Source organism: Canis lupus, chromosome 2 (assembly GCF_011100685.1).
Source record: "Canis lupus familiaris isolate Mischka breed German Shepherd chromosome 2, alternate assembly UU_Cfam_GSD_1.0, whole genome shotgun sequence".
Lineage (NCBI taxonomy): Eukaryota > Metazoa > Chordata > Mammalia > Carnivora > Canidae > Canis > Canis lupus.
Genome location: NC_049223.1, coordinates 54441750 through 54466990, shown reverse-complemented (window position 1 = coordinate 54466990; position 25241 = coordinate 54441750). Strand labels below are relative to the sequence as shown.

Genomic DNA, 25241 nt, shown 5'->3' with positions numbered 1-25241 from the left:
CCAGCCACACCTGCCCGCCCCTCCGGCCCCCCTCCCCAGCTGAAAACCAGACCCGATTCTTCACGGAAACGGAATCTGATCATCGTGATCAGCCCCACTAAAAAGTCCGATGCGAGGGAGCAGAAACTTGGAGAGGGTTAAAGAGGACTCTGGAGTTAGAGGCTTGGGATAAGGGACTGGGATTACTGGGATAAAAGCGAGGGCTGGAGGTGAAGCAAAGGCCACAGGCACAGACTGTTGTGGTTGGAGGGAGAAGAGAAAGGAGGAAGGGAGGGCAGCGGGCAGGGAGGGAGGAGACAGAAAATAAAGGCCGGGCATTGTCCAGCTCTCCCTCCACGCACCCAAGTGGATTTGCAAAGACGAAACCTCTTGCCTCCAACCTCCACGTCCATAAGAACACTTCCCAGGCCAAAGTTTAGCTAAATGGAGGAAATCAAGAAATGCAAGGAACTCTGTGCAGGGACTAAAAATTATTTACCAATAAGTCTGCCTGCAGCTTTTATTTTATTTATGTATTTTTAAAGATTGTATTTATTTACTCATGAGAGACCCAGAGAGAGAGGCAGAGACACAGGCCGAGGGAGAAGCAGGCTCCATGCAGGGAGCCTGATGCAGGGACTCCATCCCGGGACCCCGGGGTCACGCCCTGGGCCCAAGGCAGACCCCTCAACCGCTGAGCCCCCCCAGGGGCCCCTACCTACAGCTTTTAATGACAGGTTTTTATTTGGAAGCTCGGACAGGCCTCGTTTCTGCAGGAACCCACGTGGTAACGAAGCAGACACGCTAAGCGAAGGAGGAGGCGTGCAGACAGCGGGCTGGCGTGGGGTGGGGGGCGCCCACAGCAGCAAAGCTCTCCGGAATCTTCTTACAACTCAGGGGCCCGGTGGGAAGGTAGGTCCTGGGCTCCCTGGGGGGGGGGGGGGGGGGGGGTTCATGCAGCAACCCTGTTTCCAACAGCCTCTGTTGGTTCTCCCCGACTCCCCCTCATCACTGCTAAGCCAGGAAAACCGAGGGCGGGGCCGGGGGTCACAGCTCCCTGGAGGCCACAGGAGCCCCCACCCAGCAGAGGCCTCCCTGCTCCCAGGAGGGCGCTCTCCCCACGGACGAGCTGTCAGCGACCTGGACCGTGATGCCACGGTCCCCAGGGGTGCACAGTGTGACCCAAGGTGGGTCCCCGCTGTGCCACAGACTGTCCCCCTGCCCCCCGCCCTGCTCCGAGGCGCACCCCAGTCCCCCCTACCCCGACTTTCCTGGCAACGGCGCTGCTTCTCTATGGCAAACAGGCTCGTTTGCTTCTGCCTCTGTTTCCCCTCTGGCGTCATCCCCGTGCCCGTCGCATGGCTCTCTAGCCCCGCGTGTGTTTAAGAGACAGAGAACCTGGATTCCACTGCAAACAAGCTCGGGAGCCTTCCTTCCTCAGTGATTCTTTTTCATTTAAACAAGTCGATCGTTGCTTAGGAATGAGACAGCTTCTCGAAGATTTTACCTTCGACACCTTCTGTGCAGCACAGAACTTAATCGCTACAGCATCTGAGTCCGTGACCATGTAGTTTAGTGTCTCGTGTGTCTGCCCATCCCTCCACCCCATCCTTCTCGGGTTCTGCGCCGCCTTCTCCGCTACGTTTCCCTGAGCACCAGACGCCCAGCTAAGCACGTAACCCAAAGGGCCGGCCTGCCAAGGCTGCCCCCTTGCCCCAACCACACACACTGCGCACAGGTACAGGCGGAGCCTTGCTCCTGGGGCAGAGGGAGCCCCACCTTGCCCTTCGCATCCCCTCCTGTTCTAAGCTCTGGGGGACAGCTTGCACTGGGCACAGACCCGATGGGGACCCTAGGACTCCAGGTGGCGGCGGGTTCTTGTCATACCCTCCCTCTCAATCCCCTCTATGGGGTTGTTCTCCCGAATTCCATTCTCCTGGGGCCTCCTCTTCCCTCTTCTCTTCCCCCCCCCCCGCCCCTTTTTCAGAAGCCTCAAGGCCGAGGAATGAGAATCCAGGCTACCAAGGGTTCGAAGCAGGAGAGAGTGAAAGAAAGAAGTTGGATTTTTTTTTTCTTTTGCCCCAATGTTCCGGCCCAGCTGAAAAAAGCAGAAAGAAATAGCATGGACGGTATTGATGACGGTCTGGCTCCCTGGAGAACAGCTAAGGAGAAACTGCAACACCAATGTGGGCTCCAGCCAAGGGGGAGAAGACACCCTAAAAGTTGTTTCTTCAACAAGGTACAGATTTTAGAAGGCTGCCACTGGGGGTTGGGGCGGGGGGGGGGGGCGGGAGGCACACGGAGCCAAGGGCCCTGGGCTACCTGAAGGGAGACCAGCTGTCACCAAAACCAGATCCACATGTGTCTAGTGCTCTAGTATTCATTCCCACAGCACCTCCCTCCGGGTCTGTGCCCTGGAGCCCTGATGATGACTTGTCCAAGTCATGATGATGTACTTGTCCAAGGGTGGAGCCGGGGCCTCTGGGCCACCACAAGCTGGGAGGTCCCAGTGCCTGTTCCCTAAGCAAAACCTGCTGCAGACAGACACACACACTGATGCCTCTCAGGCACAAGAAGGAAAGACCTTCTGCCTTGAAGATTCGAGGAGTCCAGCAGCCATGGGGAGAACCTCCTACCCCTGAGCCTGTGGGAACCTGTCACTCCTACAGCATAAGAAACCAGAATTGCCTCATCTCGTAGAATGGGGGGGACCTAAAGGAGCTCCAGCGACAGTCCCATGCCCCCCCCCCCCCGCTGTCTTTAAAGATGAAAAAGACAAGCCTCGGGGGTGAACAGTGGCCTGTCATAGGTAAGCGACTGTTCTACCTGTATGGCTGCCAGGGCAGATCCTATGCCCACTGCAGACAGTTCTACTTGGGAACAGGTGCTAAGCTACTAACAGCACTACCTTTCGTTTGTGCTGCACTTGACCATTTATAAAGTCTCTGCATGCAGGTTACCTCAGGGTATCACAAAGATTATTATCACCCCTTTTTTATTTTACAGATAGGGATAAAATAAGCTGTTAAAAAAATTAAAAAATAAAACCTAGTTTAAGATTTGATTTATCCATTCATGAGAGACACGGAGAGAGGCAGAGGCACAGGCAGAGGGAGAAGCAGGCTCCCTCTGGAGAGCCCGATGCAGGACTCAATCTCAGGACCCCGGGGTCAAGCCCTGAGCCGAAGGCAAGCGCTCAACCCCTGAGCCACCCAGGCGTCCCTTAAACTAAGTTTTAAATCTAGCCCCTCTGACTCCTGATCTCTACTCTTGCCACCGACCCTCAACGCTTCTCAGACTATGTTAGGAGTTTACTTGGTCTAAATCTTTACTTTTTAAAAATAAGATTTGCCTGAGATACATTTTCCTCAGAATGTTATAGAGTACTCGCTGCATTTGGGATATGGGTCTGGGGAATTCTTTGTTTGGGGGATACCTGCCATGTGCCTGATGCCCTGCCAACTAGTAGGTTAAACCATGAGATTGCCAATCTCACCCTCATGTCAACGCAGAAATAGCACTTTCCTGTGGCTCAACAATTAGACTTCACCTTCTTGAGGTCAGAGCAGGTTTTTTAATTTTATTGGTCTTCTCCTGGCCTTTTAAGAGATGTCGTATTCCCTGTTTACTAAGAAAGTATGAATTAGGGATGCCTGGGTGGCTCAGCGGTTGGGCAGCTGCCCTCGGCTCAGAGTTGGGGATCGGGGTCCCGGATCGGGGTCCCTGCATGGAGCTTGCTTCTCCCTCTGCCTATGTCTCTGCCTCTCTCTCTCTCTCTCTGTGTGTGTGTGTGTGTGTGTGTCTCTCTCATGAATAAATAAATCTTTAAAAAAAAGTATGAATTATTTAGAGGACACAGTTTTCTAGAGACTAATTTAGGCAAATTAGTGCTACCCCTTCATAAACTACCACTAAAATGAAAACATGGCTGGGATGCCAGCCCTATCCTGATGGGGAGAGAGTTTAATGGGGGTGCTGGAGTTCTGACAGTGTCTCACTTGGAAAGCCCAAGTCAGAAGTGATGTCTGAGACACAGCAGGAGCTCAATCAATATTTGATAAGGGGATGAATAATAAAAATGGCTAAGATATACTGAATAACTGCTCTGGGTCAGCCACCAACCTAAGTTCTTTATGTAGGGTCATTGCATTCAATCTGCACATTCATCCTATGACGAAGGCCCTATTCCCATTTTATAGACAAGAAAAGTGAGACATTGGGCAATTCAGCAACAGCCCTAGGGAATAAACAGTGACACGAGGCTGGAAGCCCAGGAAGTCACCATCCAGAGCCAGGCTCTTAGCTCATGAAACACTTTAGTTTAGTTTAGTTTTTAAAGATTTTATTTTTAAGTAATCTCCACACCTACTGTGGGGCCTAAACTCACCACCTCAAGACCAAGAGTCACATGGTCCACAGCCAGGCGCCACCCCCACCACCACAAAAAGGCATTTTAAAGGGACAAAGGAAGACAGATGACAGCTGGTTTGATTTGGGGTCTGTTGAGTTTGAGGTTCCCATGGGAGAACCGGGTGGCCCTGTCCAACACGCCAGCAGAAACGTGGACGCGGGGCTGAGGCAACATGTTGGACCAGATCTGGGAGCCATCAGTGTATTTTTAGGTGATGCTCTTGGAGCGAGAGCAAAGGGTGAGTACAAGAAACAGAAAGCCACCAGAGGTGATGGAGAAAGAGCACCAGAGAGGTGATGGCACCACCGCCTTCTCTGCTCGCCTCCTCCCCAGTCCCCGAGGTGACCTGTGACTGTGGTGCCTTCTTGATTTGTAAACTTAATCCACCTCCACAGAGAAGAGAGTTGAGGCTGACTATTCCAAAGACTTTAAATAATCCAATAATAACTCGCATCTGCTTTTCAAATCCAACCTCAAACATAGTACTTGGACCCGCACATCACTGCCACGTTACACTGCTTAGCCCTGTGGGCATGGCCTTAATTTCTGTCTGGGACACATCTGCCTGGTGGACAACAGACGGCCGGCTGGCACTTCCGGGGGTGTAAGATGCTCCATGGTCATCTGGGGAACTCAGTACATGCACAGCCCACTCGCAGTCTGATTCAGAGGCCGGGGGTAGGGCCTGGGGCTCCGCATTTCTGCAATCTTTCAGATAATTCTGATCGTCCTGAGGCCCCTTCTTTGAGAATCAAGACAACATAGGCCAAAAAATACGCTACTGATCAGCAACAACATAGCAAGTGATCTTTTTTCAAGTCACCCTCACGCTGGTCTTCATGTGTTACTAGCCCAGTGTCCCAACACACTGCCAGGATTATTTCCCTTGGGAGCCCGTGTGCTCGTTAAAGACTCCAACAACTTTCCCCAGTAAGGGCTGATGCGAGGAATCACCTGACACTTTTATCCGACACTTAATTTGCCATCAAACTCCGGCCGCTGATCGAATCCAGGGAAACTGCTGACCTTTCACCCCCGTCTGTTACCGTTTAGAACCAAATCATCAGAGTCTTCGCGCTCCAAGCCGGATCCCCTAAACACAGAAATGAAACGAGGCCTTCTGGTGCCGGCTTTCGAAAAGGTGACAGAAAAAGCGGAATGTGAACAGCTGGCCTAAGAGACGTCACACCTGCATCAGACCCCTCGGACACCTTAGCTCTAAGCCGAGGCCAGAGGTGGCGGGGGGGGGTGGCCCCGGCGGGGGGTGCCCAGCGCGGCCAGACCCACTCCTGCCCCGGGCTGGGGGCCAGGAGCCCCCGCGAGGACTTGCCCTCGGAGCCGCCCAGGGGCGCTCACGGCCACGCTCGGCCGCGTGTGTGGTGGCTCCCGCTCCGCCCGGTAGAGCGCAGGGCAGGAGGTTCTCGGGACTTTCTCCGGCGAAACCCTTCACCGGCCACCGGGCCCCCCTCGGCCCAGTGCAGACCCTGGCGCTTGGCAGGGGACGCCGAGCGGAGGGAGCGGGCACGCGACCTGCCTCAGCGGCCTGTCAGCGGCCCCTCAGCGGCCCCTCAGCAGCCTCCTCAGGACGCCCTCGCGCTGCGCCTCCACCCAGCCCGCCAGGCCTCAGGCGGGGGCTCCTCGGCTTCGTCCTCCCCCCTCACGGCATCTCGTTTCCCGGCCCTACTATTAACGCGCCCGCGAGGTGCCCGGGCCTTCACCAAGCCGCCGCGTCCATTCAGTTGACGCCAAGTAACGGACACTTTCAGCAAATCGGATGCTCGTGCTAACGGGTCGCCGCATCGGCCTCCATCCCCGGGGCACAGCTGGCTTCAAGGGTGCTAGCGGATGACCCCGACCACCTTGGCCCCACCTAAGGCCTCAATCCTACTTACACCTCACAATCCATGCCCTACAGACCCGGTTGGCCTGTTGTCCCTCTGGGAACATCTCCTGTCCCCTTCGGCTCCCAGAACCGTCTCCGTGGCAACATTCTGAGGCTGCTGGATGGTCCCCGTACCCTAGAACCCACTTAGAGGAAGCGTATGAAACCGTGCACGAGCCCTCGGCTCCGACTGAACGAGGCCGCCTCAGCTAACAGAACGCTGTCGCGTCCTGCGCACGTGTCGGGGCAGCCCGCCTGGACTTCCCGGGAGGTGGGCGCTTGCCCTGTAACCCTCACAGGACCCAGGCCAGGCGTTCCACCCACAGGCATTCAGGTACGGACGGCCTTTTGCACAACAGGACAACTAAAGATACAGACCGCCGTCTACCGCGCACGCCACCCACGTCATTTCGGAATTGGGATTTAACACAATCGTGCAGATTGAAATCCAGCCTTTAGGAAAAGGAGTAAATCAAGAGATGGACCTTCCAGAACCTGGAAAACATACCCCTGAGTCACCACTAGCAGAAAGCTCGCCACCATATGTAATTAAGAAGGAAACAGGGTCTATCTAGTTCCTTTTATGTGATCAGGGCCACGAAAACATCCCCAAGGGTCAAGAGTTGTTTGCCTTTTTTTCACAAGTAAACAATTCTGCCTCTGGTCACCAGCCACCACTTATGGTTCCTAAAAGAATTAAAATAGGGCATCGTTGGGAAGATTTCGTTTTGATTTTATAGTCAACTATGAGGTCACTGCCAATGGGGTGCCACCGCATGTCCCCACACCACACTTGACCTTCTCGGAAGATTGTTGCCAAACAACTGTATCTGCAGACCTAGGATAATTTGATGTAGGAAACGGAATAAATTCAGGGTCACGTATTTAGTTAATATTCACTCGACAGGCAGAGATTTGTTTCTGACACAGGTCAACCTAATCTGGCTGAGGGGCATTTTCAAGGCATCGATAAATGTATTCTGAACCAGCAGACATAGCTTCCCTGAAGACAAAGGCGCAAAACCTACCGTGCGGACGGGACTCCGACAACAAGTAAATACTACCCTCTTCCATCTTCTTTTAAGAAAGACTGAAATTCCGGAATGACTTCAGAATGAGTTCAGGGAGGAAGGCTAATAAACTGGGGACTAGGGCAAAAACTAGCTTTTCAGAAAAATCTCCAGATTTCAATTTCCATGAGAAATAACAGGTTTTCCTAAGAAAATTGCCGTGCAGAAAATGACTTCCTACATTCCTATCTTGCGTTATCCTCTGTTGGTTGCTCTTTATGTATTGACACCCTTGGAAATAGATGCAATTACGGATAAGCATGCTAAGCACAGTTCTTATGAGGCACCACTCTCCGTTCTTTCACAGGAAAGCGTACCCTGGGAGCACATCCTGTCCCAGGAGAAATGCTGACGGGTAAGCCAGCCCCGCGGAAGAACAGACTGACTCGGACTCCGCGGCGTGTCCCCTGCTGGAGCTCCCGAGTATCACCCGAAGACAGCATCTGCTTCTGCTCCCAAGAGCAGCACCGAGCACTTCCCCACCTATTCTGGAGTCGAGGCTGGCTGTCAGAATGAAGGGTTGGAGAAGCAGAAGCCAGAGCACACCTGAGCCCTTGGGGCTCAGGACCCGGAGGGTAGCCCGGGCTGCACAGGGATGGGGGCCCCAAGGGGGGTGAACAGTGCCTGCCTGACCTGCTCCCTGAGGTCAGCAGCCCAAAGAGGGGAGGACCTAACCTGTTCCTGGTCACCAGCCCCTGGAAGGACAAAAGGGCCCCCCAAGCCCAGGAAATCGTGATGTAAATCCCGGGTCAGGTTTAAGGCTTCGGCATTCTTTTTCTAAGAGATTAGAATGGCCCGCTACTTTCCCAACTGCAAGGCTGGAGTGCAGAAGGCCAGAACCTGGTGTGCTGGTCACAGTCGGGGATCGCACTAGAAGGGTCCGGCACTCTCCCCAATCTGGGTTTTGCAATTCAGTACAGGCTGATATGGAGAGGCAGGTACCGGTGGGCTCACCGCACTCCAGGTAGGGGCAAAGCACACGGTTTAAGAAAAGGGACCGTTTTCCATCCTCCCTCCAGGCAAATGAACGTGACCCTTCCATGGAAGCCTCGCCTTTTTCAATGAACAGGTACCAGGCCCTGAAATGCCTCCCCTCTTGCAGAGGACAATTCCGGATTGGGCTGCGGATGCGGCTCTGGAAGCAGCTTCCTAATTGAAATCAGACCAGCACACCAGTTCCAGGTGAGGAGGATGCGCTATCTTTTGCGACGTTAGGCCTCGAGAAAAGGAATCTGCCCTCAGACAACAAGGACAGAAAATGGAAAAGAAATGAAGTTTCATATATAAGGTAGGTCCCCTCCCCACCACACACACACACACACACACACACACACACACACACACACACAGGCATTTGACTACATATTGTGTAGCTTCAGGGTACTGCGGCTAAATAGCGAATCTTTAAAGTTTCATAGGAATTTCAAAACATCTGGGGAAGCAGCTCAAATTTATGTCCCTTTTTTTCCCCTAAAAGGATCTGAGCTGCTGCTCTCAGGTGTCTTCTGTACCATTCTGGAAGATCTCTGCACTGCCTTTCTTTCAGAGCCAGTAAAATGCATGATGAAATTTTCTAAATGTCTCATGTCTACAAAACCGCTTTGAAGATCAAGTTACATCTTTTTCTTATTATGAAAAAAATCAAGGGTTCTTGCAGCAAAGGTAAGAAGTCCACTGACCAATACTATGACCTCTGGACTTCTGATGTCAGATGTGGAAAAAAAATATTTCTCTTCCCTAGTCCATTTTTTTTTCCAACATGAAAAGCCTGTGCATTTTGATAAGCCTCCATTAGAGAAACCATTATTTTCGTGTGCTGGTCTGTTTTTATTTGATTTAAAGAATGACAGCCACCCAAGGGTATCTAATCGGACACTAGAGTTACATGGTTGGACGAGCTTAAAAAAATATTCTGAGTATCTCCTATTAATAGATATTAATTTAAGTGGGCTCGATCGTGTGCCCTCTCGAGCTTGCATCTGAGTCTTACGATCTACAGAGAGAGGTGGCTTGTCCAGGGAAGTCGCAGAGAGAGAACCACCTCATCCTTTATTAACATTTTCTGGAAGTTATGATGACTACTCTGGGATTTCGTCTTACTTTCTATTCTCCCCATAGGTGAAATTTTTGCCATGGTTGAAAAAAACTCAATGAATTTCAGACTATGGAACAGATGCTGCGGAAAACATCACAGGTAGGAAAGCATACCCTTCTGCTCATGTGTTTCCTATAAAAACTTGTAAATCCTTATAAATTTGCATCCTCTGTTCCCCTCTGTTCTCGTTCTCTCTCTCTCTCTCTCTCTCTCTCTCTCTCTCTCTCTCTCTCTCTCGTTTGTTTTTGGCAATATCAGCACTTTGGCCTTTTCTGCGTTGCCTCTTTGGTTTCCAAGCTTTCCAACTCGCAGAAGGCTGTGCGTGGCCACGGAGGCCAGGACCCTGGGACACGCCATGGGGGAAGCGTCCTGGGGCTGAGCACCCGAGCTATGCCCCACAGGTGGTTCCATCTCTAGGTCAGCTGCGCCAACCACAGCCGGGGGCCGGAGCCTCGGGTGCCTGGTCTGGAGCCTTCGCACATGCCGTTCCCGCTGCCTGGGGTACCTGTCACCTCTCGTTTACTTGACTGCCTCCGATTATTCCCCAGGTCTTAGAGACACGGCACGACCGTTTGGCAGGTCCTAGAGTGCCCCATCCCAGGGCACCAGCGCTCCCGTCCTGTGCCCACGAGCACAGCTCGGGGCTTCGGTGCACGGTTAGCGCGGAGGCCCACTGTGACGTCAGGGGTCAGACTGCACGACGGACTCTGGGAGGCGCGGCCAGGGCCTCACTCACCAGTGGAGAGGGCCGCGTGGAAAAGCCTCCCGACCTGAAACTCTAGTTCAAAATTTCTGAAAAGAATACGGTAATATTGGCTGAAGTACGGATGGAGAATAGTTGAAAAGAGGCTTTGCCAATGAGGCAGATGGAAGAACAGAGAGGCTGATTTAGGCTGAAAGTCAGAGTTAGAGATTTTTAAATCACTGCACAAAATGTATCCGGCACAAGCTATGAGCCCACCTATTTGTGAATACCCAGGAACTGGCTGTTAAAATAGGTCACTGACTGAACTTAGTCATTAAATAAATGACTATTTTGCTTACATATACGGGCCCTAAACCCAATCGACTGGCCATTTAAAGGATCTTAGAGCCAACGAGGCACATTCCCACAGACTGGCTGAGGGGCTGGTTATCTTAGAGGGCGTCCGGCAGCCGCCGTGGAGAGGGCTATGAAGCGGCAAGCTAACGGCTCGCCGAGAACCAGCAGGCCTAGGACGGTGGCTCATGACGCTGCTGACATCACAAACACGCGTGGTGCTCATGAAAATGACACAGGACGAGGCCCGATGGAGACCGAGTAAATCAGGATCCGTAGAGTCAGGGCTGACACCTGGAGGTTGGCCAGGTGGGGATTCCGATCACCAGGCAGCTTTGGGAGGGTTTCGAAGGGCTTGCATATAAGACGGCCCCTGGATGGGCCCAAAGAGGGGAGAGAGAGATGAGGCAGGACGGCAAGCAGACAGCAGGGAAGCTCCAAGCCCTTGGGGATGAGGCCGCACGGTCCAACTGGGGGCGTGGAGCCAGTAACCCAGGTTTATAGAAATGTCCGTCTGCACAAATCTATTCCAAATCCTTGTTTTTCAGACACAGACATGAAGTCTCAGAAAGGCTAAGGGACTCGTCCAGAGTCAGAGAGCAAGATCACAGCCAAGCCGGGAGTCAAGTATGCGTATCCTGACGTCCAAGCCTTTTCTTTCCAAAAGGACGACTGCAGAAGCCAAGGAGGCTACCACAGGGCCTCCTGACCCCAGAGCTGTGTGATCTAGGCGCTTCCCTCCTACACCTATACCCACGCAGCAAACGGAAACTGTGTTTTTATCATCCATTAAGTGGTGTCATCTCAAGTGACCTAAAGGGTCTCTGATTCTTAATCCAGATGTTGCTCAGATTCCGGAAGCCAAGGATGGGCTGCAAGAGAAGCAATGTAAGCCCAAGGTCTCAGGTTACCTGTTCGGGGCAGTGACGGCAGAAATATGGACTCCCATCCACTCAGGCTAATACTGCTGATGGTTCATCCTCTCTTAGAGAAAGAGCGGAGCGGCAAGCCTGTCTTACCTACAGAACGCTGTAGAGCGGCCGCAGGGATCTCCAACACAGAGCGTCCGGCGAATGTCCTCTCCTTGGCTCCTCTGGTTTGCCCCTCGTGGGAAACTCCAAAGGATGGATGAGATGAAAACCCTCGCACACTACCCTGGAAGTCTTCGCACCGGGTGGCATCACCACCCCGAGCAACCCTTGCTGCGCTGTAACCAGTAGTCCCCCGTGCACGTGCAGAGAACGTGCAGAGAACGGTCTCCAAGTGGAGGGTACACAATTTTTTTTTTTAATGACAGTGATTTCATATTTACTAAGTCCCTACTATGCTGGGTCCCTCACGATGCATGGAAACAGCACAGCCCCTGGGCTCCACTGTAATGGAATCCGAGGTCAGAAACAAACATTTCGTGACCATCCTTGTATTTCTTCAGAACTGCTGCACCGGCATAAGCATGCAGTAACGCACGTAACTACCAGCAGTAAGGTAGTGAGCTGTTTATACAGAGCTCCTTCCTTCTGTTCTAGATTAACACCCTTGTTTAAAAAAGAAAAAAATGCTTTCCTTTTCCTTAGAACCATTTTCTTTTCATCTCTCCTCCGAGAAGTGAGATAAAAAGGGAGAAGAAGAAGATGCCCTTCCCATCATGTCACATCAGAGATCGCTCAAGGTGGTAACTTTGAGAAGACGTCAGAGGAAATGAAGGGGCCTTGAAGCTGTCCCAGCACCAAGGACTTGAATGGGGGGTAAAAAAAAAAAAAAAAAAAAAAAAAAACCACTTCTGCCTCTGTGTTCGGCTCTTCCCTTTCTCCCCAGCTCAGACACCTGTCAATCACCCCGGGTTTGCCCAAGTGACGCACCACATCCTTGATCACAGAACGTCAGCCCTCAAGCACCGCCACATCAGCCGAGTGCCTGGGCACCTAGCGTGGAGTGAGGCTGCCTACGGCGCTGCCTCAGACTTAAGAGCCCATCAGGACTCCCAAGGGGCTGTCAGTTCTGGCTCCTTCAACACCCGTTTCTCCCGCGCCGTCAAGAGAGCCGAGTGTGAGCAGACAGTGCAGAAGCCCCAGGGGTAGGAAAGAAGGGCAAGAGGAGGTCAAGAACATTACCAACTGTGCCAACGGCAACTGTCCCGGTCCATCCATCTGCCAGATTTCTTCCTGGCTACAGGGGCAGGAGGCCCTTTGGGTTGAAAAGAGTCTTGGACAGAAGCACTCCCAGTTCACTCATCCCTCCGCTGCAACGCCGGCGCTAGGACTAAGATCCGTGCAAACCAGACAGCCACCATCTACTGACTGCTCAGATATGCTCCTTGCATATTGTAACATTAATTCTGATCGTCAACAAGAGCTACATGATGAAATTCACTGGTTACGTTGAGACACGAAGTACAGAGAATTTAAGTCACTGGGCCAAAGCCATGGCTGGTGAGTGGCAAAGTGGACATTCAAACCCAGGTGCACCTGGAATCCAAGTTCATCTTCTCGGCCCCCAAGGACCACCAAGTCAAACACCCTGGCCAACTCAAGCTTATCCTCTTCTTGTCATCCGACTCAGACCTGGGATTCTTGTGGGTGGAGCTACCAAAATCTAAAGGAGAAGTGGTATGTTCCTACTAGGGCCAGCGTGTGGCCGAGGTCTGGGAGCACCATGGCTCTTCACGTGATGTAAACAGTGTGCTCTGCAGTTAAACAACCATGGGTACGTGTCCTGCAGCCTTCCTGGCACATGAAACCTCCCTTTCTCTAGGCCTAAGGCTAGACCTCACCTATCTCAGTAATACCCCAAGGCCCAGGACCAGTGAGCACTTAAATTCTGCGGTCTGTGTAGCTTTTTCTTGAAGATCTCCAAGGACAAAGACTGTCCAATGGCCTCTAGCAAGTCACACGGAGGATTCTGGTCCCTGAGATGGAAAGTGTGCAATCCCTTCCATTTGCCTTTTTTCTACTTGCTGCGGATGGAGAGAGGTCTTACCAGTCCGAGGTCGCCTCTACACCCATCTCAAGGAATACAGACCAGCCCTGTCACTCTCTGACTGACCTACAATAATATACATTCTAGCATAAAATGGTTGCAGCCCAGGCCACTGAAATGATAAAAGGTGGCACCACGAAACGATTAACCACAGGCACATTTATCAACCCTTCCCACAGAAAGAGGCTCATTTCTAAACAGTGCCGTCAGCCAGACTATTTCCAACCTATACTCAATTCCTAGACAACAGTCATGGTTGCTGAAATAACTGCAGCTATTTCTAGCCGGGCAAAATAAATACAGGCTGAAAGAAAAGTATAACTTGTAGTAAAAGATCTAACACTATTGCTCTTGATTAAGGATGCTCTTTGCTCTTCAGCATCTTCTCCAGAACAGCTGGGGAGTGGCTCTCAGAAGCGGGTTGTTTTGCTTTTTGCTTTCAGGGCTTGTGTTTGTACGTCCTCCACACGCAGGACAGTTGCCCACACGGCCCATTCTCTCGTTCCCTCATCGACACGATCTTTCCTCCTGCTTCCGGATTCTCATCCCAAGCTCAAAGGGAACATGGAAACACAAAACCAAAGCAGTGGCGGCACTCCTTCCCTTGCTCGGTCCCAAACCATGTTTCTGCCTTGCTCCACAAAAACCGAAGTGGCCATGTGTTTTAGCGCCAGCAGACCCCACGGACAGATACAGCGAGGATCAGGGGCTGGTCAGGTGCTGTTCCACCCTGTTCAAAGTCGGACTTTACGTGAACAGAGCTGCAGGCACCACCACCCCCCCTCAGGGTCAACCAACCACAAGAAAGGTCTGGATCCCACACTGCCCACAGAAGACGTTTCCTCTTAATATTGGGCTCAGACTCAGATAGGAATTTGGTATGAAACTTGAGTTCTTGGGGTGCCTGGGCGGCTCGGTAGGTGAAGCGTCTGCCTCTGGCTCGGGTCATGACCCCAGGACCCTGGGATGGAGCCTGCATCAAGCTCCCTGCTCCTCGAGGAGCCGGCTTCTCCCTCTCCCTCCCACTCCCCCTGCTTGTGCTCACTCTCTCGCTCTCTGTCAAATAAATAAATAAAATCTTAAAAAAAAAAAAAAAAAAACTAAAGTTCCTGTAAGGCCCCCAAGACCCATCTGCAATCTTTACAGACATTCCTTTCTTGGCTTTTGTCATTCCATGCCTAGGCGGCTCCCTCTAAAATCCATCAACACCAGCCTTTAATGAACAGTAAGAGAGTCTAGAGGGCCCCTCTTCCTCCAGGGCGTAAGGATGTTTCTCTACAATGCAAAATAGCACCCGAAACACAGAATTTCATACACAAAGCCAGGCTGGAAGATAGCCAGCCCTTGGGAAGCAGCCCATAGTGATACTTTTCCTTGTGGTAACGTATCCTATTTGCCTTTCCAGAGTGATAATAACTAGCATCGAGTGCTTTCCACTTTCCACTTCCCAGGAGCTTTCCAGACCCTGGAACATTTCTGTTCCCTCCAAAGACACAGAGAGTTGTTGCTGCTTCTAAGGATTCCTATGAAATGACTCTAAATGTAGGCATAATGGGGTGTGATCTGTTGTCCTCGTGTATTAAGTGTATCATGTCAGAGGTTTGTCGTTTTCATAGATCAGGCCTACATTTAAGATATTTAATGTACTCTCACATAGGAATACCATGGCTGACCCCTACATAGCCGCCTTCAAGGAAGCACCTCCGGTCATGGTCTCACAGGTGATAGGCTCGTTCCGTTTTGCTTTGTTTCGGTCTAGGACCACACACAGCACCTTCTCTCCCAGAGGCAACAATGAAAGAAGCCAGGGAGACGAGTTCAGGTCCAGACATTGCGGTTTGCCGGCCACGACCCCGGGGAGATGATTTAATCTCTCTCACCCTCAGGCTCCTCATCAGTAAGCGAGACTCTCTGCACACACACTCCATAGAGCTCTCGTGAGGGTGAGATGAGGTCTTGGGGATGGCAGCCGGGCACGGTCGCGGCCCTAGTCACTGCACTAACCCAACTGGATGTATGGCCCACGTCCTAGACTCCGCCCCTGGGCTCAGAGTCCTCCTGTGTGTCCCAGAGATGCCCCGATCACCTCCGCTGGGCACCCTCCGCCCCACAGCCTCAGTGCCTTGGACTGCTTCCACCTTGCCTCACATCTCATCCTCCTCTTTCACTTCCACCAACCACAGGTCTTGCATCTCGCTAGGAAATGACCCAAGCTGCCCTCGCTCTACCAAAGAACACGCTGGTGATGCTCTTCGACTTGGTCCTCCTAAAATCACAAGGCCCAAACACCGTCGAAAACGTCCCCTGCTGTGTTCAAGGGAACCCAGCCACATTTTGCAGACACCTCTCTCCTTCTCTCCAATTGCTTTAGGTTTCAGGGCCAGTCAGGACTGCACCCGTATGATCCATCTCATTGTAAGGAGCCCAACAGGCACCAGGGGACAGAGAATGATAATAACTAGCATCTAGGAAGAGCTTTCCACTTTCCACGTGCAAGGCAGTGTTGAGAGCATGTTGCCCGTGTTGTCTCCTCCACTCCTGTCATCCCCCAGGGTCCAAGAGCAATGGCTGGAAGCCTTGGACTCGGCTTCCCCGGCGGTGACCCATCAGCCGAAGGCCCTGAATCTTCTCGGGCAGGTATGGGCCATCTAGTCATTCTTTCTACTTCCAGGGGCCGAAATCAAGAACTCCTTCTCGATTCTGCTGCTCACTTGCCCCCAGACTCCCCTGCCCCCCCCCCCCCCCCCGGTAACGGGAGACGTCCTCTCAGGCCACCCTGGGGGGGGGGGGGGGGCGGGGGAACGGGGGCCGTGGCCAGCCTCTGGATCCCACGGCTGCTACTCCCAGCTGCAGCTGCTGACCTAGGTTTCGCTGCTCTTTGCGTTTCAAATAAGTTAATAAAAGCAACAAACTCAATAATAAATTGGAAATTTGTGCTTAAATCAACGATGACAAAGGCCTTTGCCTAACCCAGCATGCCCGGGCCAGCAGGTCAGTGATGCCCCTGACCATGCGGGACTCCCAGGGGTCACCCCGGGTTCTCACCAACGCCGCCCTCTCCACGCAGGGGGAAGAACGACACCTTCCGGCAGGAGAGCGAGGTGGCGACAGACAGGAAGGCACCGTGCTGCCCTGTGACAGACACAGCGAGTGAGCTCGGAAGAGCAGACCAGGAATAAAGAAAAGAACCCCGGGCCCCTGCGTGGAGCCTGCTTCCCCCTCCGCCTGGCTCTCTGCCTCTCTCTGTGTCCCTCATGAATAAATAAATAAAATAAATAAATAAATAAAATCTTTAAAAAAAAAAAAAGAACAGAACCTCCCCAGGGAAATAGAAGCAAAATAGTAGAAGTAGTAGTAAAGCTTTTTGCTTTCAGGGCTTGTGTTTGTACGTCCTCCACACGCAGGACAGTTGCCCACACGGCCCATTCTCTCGTTCCCTCATCGACAGGATCTTTCCTCCTTGCTTCCGGATTCTCATCCCAAGCTCAAAGGGAACATGGAAACACAAAACCAAAGCAGTGGCGGCACTCCTTCCCTTGCTCGGTCCCAAACCACGTTTCTGCCTTGCTCCACAAAAACCGTGGCCATGTGGCCATGTGTTTTAGCGCCAGCAGACCCCACGGACAGATACAGCGAGGATCAGGGCTGGTCAGGTGCTGTTCCACCCGGGGCTGCTCACGGACGCCTCGTCCCAGGAAACGCTGTGGGAAGCAGCAGCACCCTGCAGTTGCCGTGGCCCCCCCTTCCATCCCCTCCTCACTCAGAAGGGATGTGGAGGTCAGCAGCGTGGGGGGCGGCGAGGGGGGCAGTCGAGCCCAGCCTGTGGGCTGGAGCCCAGTCCCGGTGAGTCCCCAGGTCCCACGATGCCCTGTGGCAGAGCCCCGAGTACCCGCGTCTGTCCTGATGGTCCCGCCGACTCTCCGGGTTCCTTCTGCCGATCGTCCCACCAGGAGACAGGGCTCCCCACCTTTGGGGAGGGACGGTGGGTCTGCCCGTGAGAGCAGAAGTGCCCGGGGCGCCCCGAGCCCCGGCCGCGACTCCATGGCCAGCGTGCTGCCCACGCCTCTTCCCACAGCCTGAGCCACGGCGTTTGCGTCCACCTGGACACCGGGGCCCGTGCACGATGCTTCGGACACGAGGCCAGTTGCCAGTTACCACCAGAGAGAAATCTCAGCCCATGAGCAAAGGAGACGCCAACCCCGTGCCCCGCGGGCCGTGGGCGCGGAAAACCCGAAGTGGGGTCGGTAGTTGGTGTATAGTAACATCCTCTAGGAAAAGCAGACACGGGCCCTGGCAAGCTGAGGCGTTGGTTTAAATGGGCCAGTCTGCTTGTGTTGCACACGAAGCCGATACATTCGTGTTTGTAAAAACCAAGTGAGAATGAGCATCCACCCAATTTTAAGGAACAGATGAAAACTTAAGCACGTAAAAGATGTGGAAACAGCCAGGCCCCGGTCCTATTAGGAAAGTGGGATCCTGTGGGATCCCCACACACACCACGCGCAGCCAGATCCTGAAACAAGCCTAATCCCGCAGAGATGGTCCCCCCCCTCCCCACCCGTGGTGCATGCAAGTGGCTACACGAATAGTCAGGAAGGAAAAGCCAACAATCCCAGAGACGCTGGCTTTGAGGAATAAATTTAAATTCCTATTTTGAATTTCATTTGTCTCACTTCCTCTGGCTACGGGGTGTATCTAGAGGTTCAAGAGAAGACCATCTGGGAGCCCGGGGGGCTCAGTGGGTGAAGCGTCTGCCTTGGGCTCAGGTCATGATCTCGGGGTCCCGGGGTCGAGCCCCCCGTCGGGCTCCCTGCTCAGCGCGGAGCCTGCTTCTCCCTCTCCCTCTGCCCTCCTCCCTGCTTGTGAGCTCGCGCTCTAAGTAAAATCTTTAAAAAAGAGAGAGAGGACACTTCCCTTGTGCTCCCACCTCCTGCCCCACCGCCACCCGTTGTCCGCCACCCTGCTCAGCTCCATGGCTCTGAATGCAGCCCGGACAGAGGAGGGACACAGGAGGACAGAGGCCTCCCCACTGAGCGGGCTCCACCCGGGGGCGTCCAGGGGAGCTCCAACAACCTGTCTGCAAACTCAAGCTCTGCAATCCCAGGAAGCGGGACCCTAGGAAGCTCACCAAGGACCTAACCATCTTTTTAGCCCAGGCAGCAAATCGCCACCATGTCCTGTCGAACATAGGGACTCACCAGGTGTATGCTGAGGATCCGCGGAGAAACAGGCCAGTTCTGAAGACGGGGAGGTTAGATTCTGCTTACCGCCCCTCCCAGGTCTAGTACATTTTTCCAAGGGGAGATAAATCGTTGGGGTAGAAAAAGGAAAGGTCTCCCAAGGTAGTGTGAAGGAACAGTGTTGCCTAAGACCTCGGGGCGGGGGGGGGGGGGGGGCGGGTGGGCTCAATTCTCAACCGCGCAGCTTCCAGAAGACTACAAAGGGCAGAAACCATGTTGGGTTGGACATGAGAATATCCGTTAAAATAAATACACACATTTTTATATGTGAAAGTTGCTCTTGTGTTTACAGAGAATGACCACTTTCCAAATTGGCTGATTTACCCAAAAGAAGTTTTGGGAAACCACAGTCCTGAACGCTTCTCTGCACAGGCCCTTCTACTTCTCACACTGACTTTTTATTTGGGTTTGGGTAAGAAGGCCTTGTTTTTCAGTCTATAAATCTGTCAGCGAAGACCCCAAACTGGATCCTCCTTGGGCTCACTTTGTCATCGGTAGGGTTTCCCAGGCAACAGCCTCCAACCCCAGTCCATCTAATAGCCACCAATTTCCTCCCTTGACATCTCTTCCAAGGCCTCCCCGCTCCCAGCTGGCCACCCCCATCACCCCACTAATCCTCCGGCTGTACCCGGAGGAGGGCATGGGCAGTGCTGGGGAGGCCCTGTGAACACCAGCCAATTAGTCATTGGGCAGGGGGTCCTCTGTGGGCCTCCCTCTGGGCTTCCTGGGGCTGTGCAGCTATGTCAGGGCTGTCAGGGCTCCCGCATTATCTCCACCCTCTTCTTTTTTTAACGACTACAAAAGCATCTTCCAGTAATTTCTAGAATCTGGAATATCCATAGTGATGGGGGCAAGTGATAAGCACAGGTATTCTTCAAGATGTTGGCTCGGTGACAAAGACAGGCCTTTCTGATATAGCGGTGTTGATGGTAAGCTTTGCTCTTTTTTCATTTCTTTTTTTTTTAAAAAAGAGGATTTTGATAAAATAGATCCTTCCGACAGCGGTGTATAAGAGAATATCCTGTAGCATATCCCACTGCCAATTAGGCTCTGCTTTAAAAAAAAAAAAAAAAAAAAATAAGGGCAGCCCGGGTGGCTCAGCGGTTTAGCACCACCTGCAGCCCAGGGCATGATCCTGGAGGCCTGGGATCGAGTCCCACGTCAGGCTCCCTGCATGGAGCCTGCATCTCCCTCTGCCTGTGTCTCTGCCTCGCTTTCTGTGTCTCTCATGAATAAACAAAAATCTTTTTAAATAATACATAAATAAAAAATAAAAGGGTTTAGGGACCCTAGATAGAGGCTGATGCCGTATGTCAAGAGCATGTGCTTCTTATGCTTGGAATCCAGTTGCCCCAGACCTACCAGGTCCTCAGATTCTCTGCCCGGGGATACGGGAGTTCTTTACCTATTGAAGGCTTTACCTATTGGTCTTCAAGGGGATTCAAAATTGAGTAGTGGGCTCTGGAGCCAGATTGCTAGTCTTAGCCCCATCTCCATCATCCGCTGGCTGTGAGGCCTCAGGCAGGCTACTGAACCATTCTGTGCCCATCTCGTCAGGGCTAATGGGGAATAGTAACAGTGCCCTTCCTCTCGGGAGTCTACGCAGAACGCACCTCAACCGGTGCCTGGCACACGGTGAGCGTTCGGCAACTGCCATTTACTATTCACATTCGCTGTCATCCAGAACGAAGATCAAGGCCAGCAGGCGTCATGGAAGAAAAGGGAACAAACCCAGACTCAAGAGCCACCAGCTCTCTAAGAAACGCAAGGATTCTTGCCTAGAATATGATTCACCATAGAAATCCCTAGAAAGGTGGCCTGCCTGAAATTATTTTTAGATTTAATGAAAAAAGCAATCTAGTCCAAATTAGATGAGCTGGGTAGCGGCGAGATCCAGCCCCGGGGCACTCCTCGGGTTTTTGGTTCTGGTGTCACACTGGGCTGAAATAAATGGATTTCAATAAGTTAATAATAATAAAAAAAAAATCAGTGTCCCTCTTTGCAAGGGTTTCTGAAAGAGCTCGACTGAACAAACTCCTTCCTTCTAAAAGAGACGCTCTCCATCCAGAAGAAGCGTGTGCATTTAACCTGCGTAGCTTTTCTCATGTCACTCCCAGTGAGTCCCTGACTTGGCCTCTCTCTGTATCCAGTTCCAGCCCTTCAGGTAGGAAACTGAAAACTGCCACCCAGGAAACTGCCCACGTTCCCGGGTGGTACTTTCCTCCTAAAAGGAACCTACGGATCTGGCTGGTTGTTCATCATCCCTGGACCCACGGAACAACACACCATGCCTCACACCTAATAAAGACGTGGCATTTCTAAAACAATGGTGAGGACTGCGCCTGCGACCTAGGGCAAGGGCCCTAAACGCACCCCGGGCGTTATCGTGATTAGGCAGCGGTTTAGAGACTCAGTTTCCTCCCTGCCACTGCCTTGTGCCTTAAGGAAACCCACCAGCACTTCACTGCTTCTTGGAGAGGATGCTTGGCATCTGAATGGAAAATCAGGTGAAATCAGGCCACTTCGGAGTTGTGCAACATTCCCCTTCAAACTCTTGCTGATTAAGCAAACATCGGATAATCACACCGATTCGCGCATTACACTCCATCAGAATGACAGAGCATTCGCACTGGCACCCCATTTCGCTTTGCTAATGAAAACCAGCAAGCTTTTAAGACCACCATCCATCAAGAGAGAACTCATTCAGAGTAATGACAGGTGCACGACAATGAAAACGGGATTTTTTTTTTTTTTGAGTATGTAGGCTGCTGCCAAAGATTAAAATCACTCTGTGTTTAATATCATTCCCTTTCTTTGTGTTCCTCTGAGGTTTAGTATTTTCTTTCAGCAAAGACGTAAAAAAAAGGTTGATGCAAGAGATCTCAAATTCCCAGGAGGATCTTTCTACAATTTCATACTGTGTCGATGAACGTCTTCCATTGGGGCTTTCTATCTAGAGGCCAAAGCCCTTCCCGCCCACCGGGTAAATCTGCACAAGGATGGTTCTCAAAAATATTAATAAATTGAGTGGAGGAGGGAGTGTGTGCCCCCCACAGCTGTGCAGAATGTGATCTGTGCCGATACAGAGGGTAATTCACGGGCAGCTCTAGAGACAGGCAGGGATGGGGCCCTTCTCTAAAATCACGCACAAGTGGCAACAGTCTCCAGCAACTCACATGGCCAAGAGAAGAGAGGGATTTGTGTTTTAGTCGTAAAAAGGAATTTATTCTGGGATTTTCCCCCCTTGCCGCCTCCTCGCCCACATTTCTAGTTATGGCTTAGACTGCACCTCAGAGGCATTACTTGGCTCACTTTGTCCCCAGCACCCTGAAGGCACTCAAGAAGATCCAAGCATAACAGTTCGTGTGCTCAAAAGCTCTTCATCCAGCAGTCTCCACTGCGAGACATTCAGCCTAGAATCCAAGAAAAACAAGCGGGGGCTGGAGGGGAATGTTCTAAAATAGATCCCACGAAGTTAAAACACTATAAAGTTCACAGACCTTATTCCAGGGAGATCCCTCAAGGTTTATCACACAGAATAAATCTGTATCTCTCTCTCTCTCTCTCTCTAAGATGGGTTTAATAGTCTACACATAGTAAAAGATTTGAAGGAATAAAATTGATGGAAGGTCCTGGGTGGAACACGGTCACGTCCACCTGGAACCTCAGAATGTGACCTTATTTGGAAACAGGGTCTTTGCAGACATAAATAGTGATGGTGAGGTCATATCAGATTAGGGTGGGCCCTAATCCAATGACTGATGTCATTATAAGAAGAGAAAATCAAGACTGAGATACAAGAACACACCACGTTGCGACACAGGCAGATACGGGAGTGACGGGTCTACAAGCCGAGGATGCCAAGGATGGCCGGCAACCCCCAGGAGCCCGGAGAGAGGTGCGGAATCGTCCTCCCTCACAACCTCCAGAAGCAACCAGCCTCCCTGACATCTTGATCTCGGACTTCTGGCCTCCAGAAGTGCGAAAGAATGAGCTTTGGTTGTCAAAACCACCCGGCCTGGGATTCCTTGCTATGGCAGCCCTAGGAAAGCAATCCAGAAGGAACAACTGAAGGTGATTCGGAAAGAGACACCCCACAGTATGATACCAAGGGAGGACACCAAGGCGGACAGCATGTCTTCTAAAGGACGCATGTATTCCAAAACCCCAGCTAGGACCATTTCACGCGAGGGCAAACCCACAGATCTGCTCCAACAGGACACTGAAGGCACAACGACATCACTCAACTGTGGACATTCGTGACCATCACCTTCCATTGGTTTTCCATTGCGTTGTGCTTCGGGTGTTCAGACAAGGCCTCACTGCACCGCCTCAGCCCACAGCCCTAAGAAGGACTCCTCGTTTGCTCCTTGAATTGCACTAATCCTGCTCTTTTATGTGTAGTAGCTCAACACGGCGGCGTAGTCTTTCATTACTGAATTCTTGAGACTAGTATTTCGTGTTTTCTTTTCTGGGAATCCTGGTCCAACTCTCCAGCTCATCTATGGCATGTGTAAAGATTTTTCCATGCTTGGCCAATACCTGTATCCTCCTCTAGCAACTGCTCACACACACCTTAAGAACACAACAGAAAAGTCCTTTACGAGACCTCCCACCTGGTGACACCAAGGCAATCACACTTTCTTCCGTGGATTTCACACAAGAACCAGAAAATCTTACATGTGAAAGACGGACTGTGAAGTGAGGCTTTGAATGATTCCATCTTGTCTTCAAACCACTGGAAAGCTCTATGCCTCAATTCGCTGCCACCTCCCCTGTCTATTAAGTAAGACACGGAAGATAAAAGCCAGAAGCTAAAAAACATGTGTGAATATAGGCGATGGCCCCTATAAAAAAATGGCTCATCCCAGTTCTGGTTTAGCCCCTGATTCTTTTTGCAAGAGCACCACGCGCCCTGAAGTCAGTTTACCCGCCCTTTGTTGTCCTTGGAACCTCCACTGGGGAATTTCCCTTCCTCCACGGGAGGAGCATTTCTTTCCCTGAGAATTTTAATTTTAAGCCTCTTTAACTTGAAAAGCCCTAGGTCTCCTCAGATCATCTTTGGAATTGAGAAGCACACAACTTTATGTAATTACTTTTAGAGGGATCTTTTTGGGGCCCCGATAGTGTCCGTGCGTCTGCAGGTCACAATTTCTCAGCGGCTCCAGAGCCCCGGGGCTTTGACACCTCTGGGCAGCTTCCGGCCTCACCACACAGTGGCGGTGCAGGGAGCCCAGCCCCCCTCTTGCCTAATGAGAGCCCAGGGTGCGGAAAGGGGGGCCCCCCCCGCGCACAGGTGGGCAGGCCTCCTGTGGATCCCGCTGCACCCCGAGCCGCGCCCCCACCCACCCAGGAACCTCCTCACTCCCTAAACCGTGCCTGGCTTTACAGCAGCTCAGATCTGGCCCCAACCCCAGTCCCTAGTCCCCAGCCTCCAGTCCCCGGCCCCCAATCCCCAGCCCCAGCCCCCAGCCCCCCACATAAGGCGGGACACGGGGAGGCGCACGGTGGGCGCAGGCAGCCCAGACCCGGCGGGGCCCCTGCTGCCGGTGCTGGGGGGCCGGGGGCGGCAGGCTGTCACCAGGGAAGCTCCCCGGGTGGCCCAGTGTCTGCCTCAGCACCTCAGGAGAGAGGCTGTGTGTCCCTGTGCAGGAGCCCGTGGCAGCGCGCGGGGGTGCGGCGGGAGGTTGGGGCAGTCGGGGCGCCAGCGCCCAGGGGTGCGGCCTCCCTGGGCCCGGCGGTCACGGTGCGGGCGAGGCCAGTCCCCGGGCCACCACGGGCCGCTGTCACCCCACGAGGCACAATCAGGGCGGAAACAAAGGAAGCTCGCTCTCTCTCTCTCTCTCTCTCTCCTGAAACCCTGACCCCATACTAACCAGAAGGCACAGCCCCGCTGGTCCCGGTATAAGGAGCGGGCACGGCCCCCGCCTGCTCCGGCTCGTGGGGAGCGCGATGCTGGGACCGGGTGGGCCTCCGCAGGTGGGGATGGGGCTGGGGCGCTGGGGCCGGGTCGCCGGGACGGGGTGGCCTCCACAGGCCCCAGGCCGGGCGGTGCTCTCGGGGACCCGCCACTCTGCCCCACTTGCCCCAGCGAGGCTGAAGTCGGCTCTGCCGTCGGTTCCCCCCAGGGCAGCCGAGGCCGCGGAAAGCCTGCTGGCGACGGGACAGCTCGAGGCTCCCGAGCCGGTCAGACACCACTTTGTGGTGACCAGGGCCCCTGCAGCCCAAGGGCAGAAGCGGGGGGACAACAGGAAGGGGGGACCCAGGACGGAAGACAGAGCACAGACCCGGTGTGTTGCACGAGCAAAGGTCTGGGCGATGCTCAAGACAGACGGACACACAGACACTAGAAGAGCGCGAGGCCGAGCAGAGCAGAGGCTGAGGGCGCCGCCAGAAGGGCCCAGAAGGCCGGCAGCCCCCCCACCCCCAGCTGCTGCCCGAGCCTCTCTCTAGCACAAGGAGCCCCGCGCTCGAACCTGGAGCGAGACACAAAGGGCAAAAGCCACAAGGGACACTGCAGACCCCCCGGGGCCCGGCCCTAGGCAACAC

The 25241-nt window shown here is 52.9% G+C and overlaps 1 protein-coding gene and 1 long non-coding RNA gene across 3 annotated transcripts in view; one reads left to right on the top strand and one right to left on the bottom strand.

The window, feature by feature from the left end:
- Positions 1-25241, bottom strand: part of MAP1B (microtubule associated protein 1B) — an 83216-nt gene that overhangs the window by 26752 nt on the left and 31223 nt on the right. The window lies entirely within an intron of this gene.
- On the top strand, positions 212-14436 carry LOC102152165. Of its 2 annotated transcripts, XR_005355659.1 has the most exons (7): positions 215-891; positions 2078-2218; positions 7650-7697; positions 8445-8630; positions 8820-9004; positions 9461-9536; positions 11025-14435. It is a non-coding gene; the product is annotated as an uncharacterized LOC102152165 (long non-coding RNA). The 2 variants fall into 2 exon arrangements; XR_005355658.1 differs by having other exon boundaries at positions 212-891; positions 7650-8630; positions 11025-14436.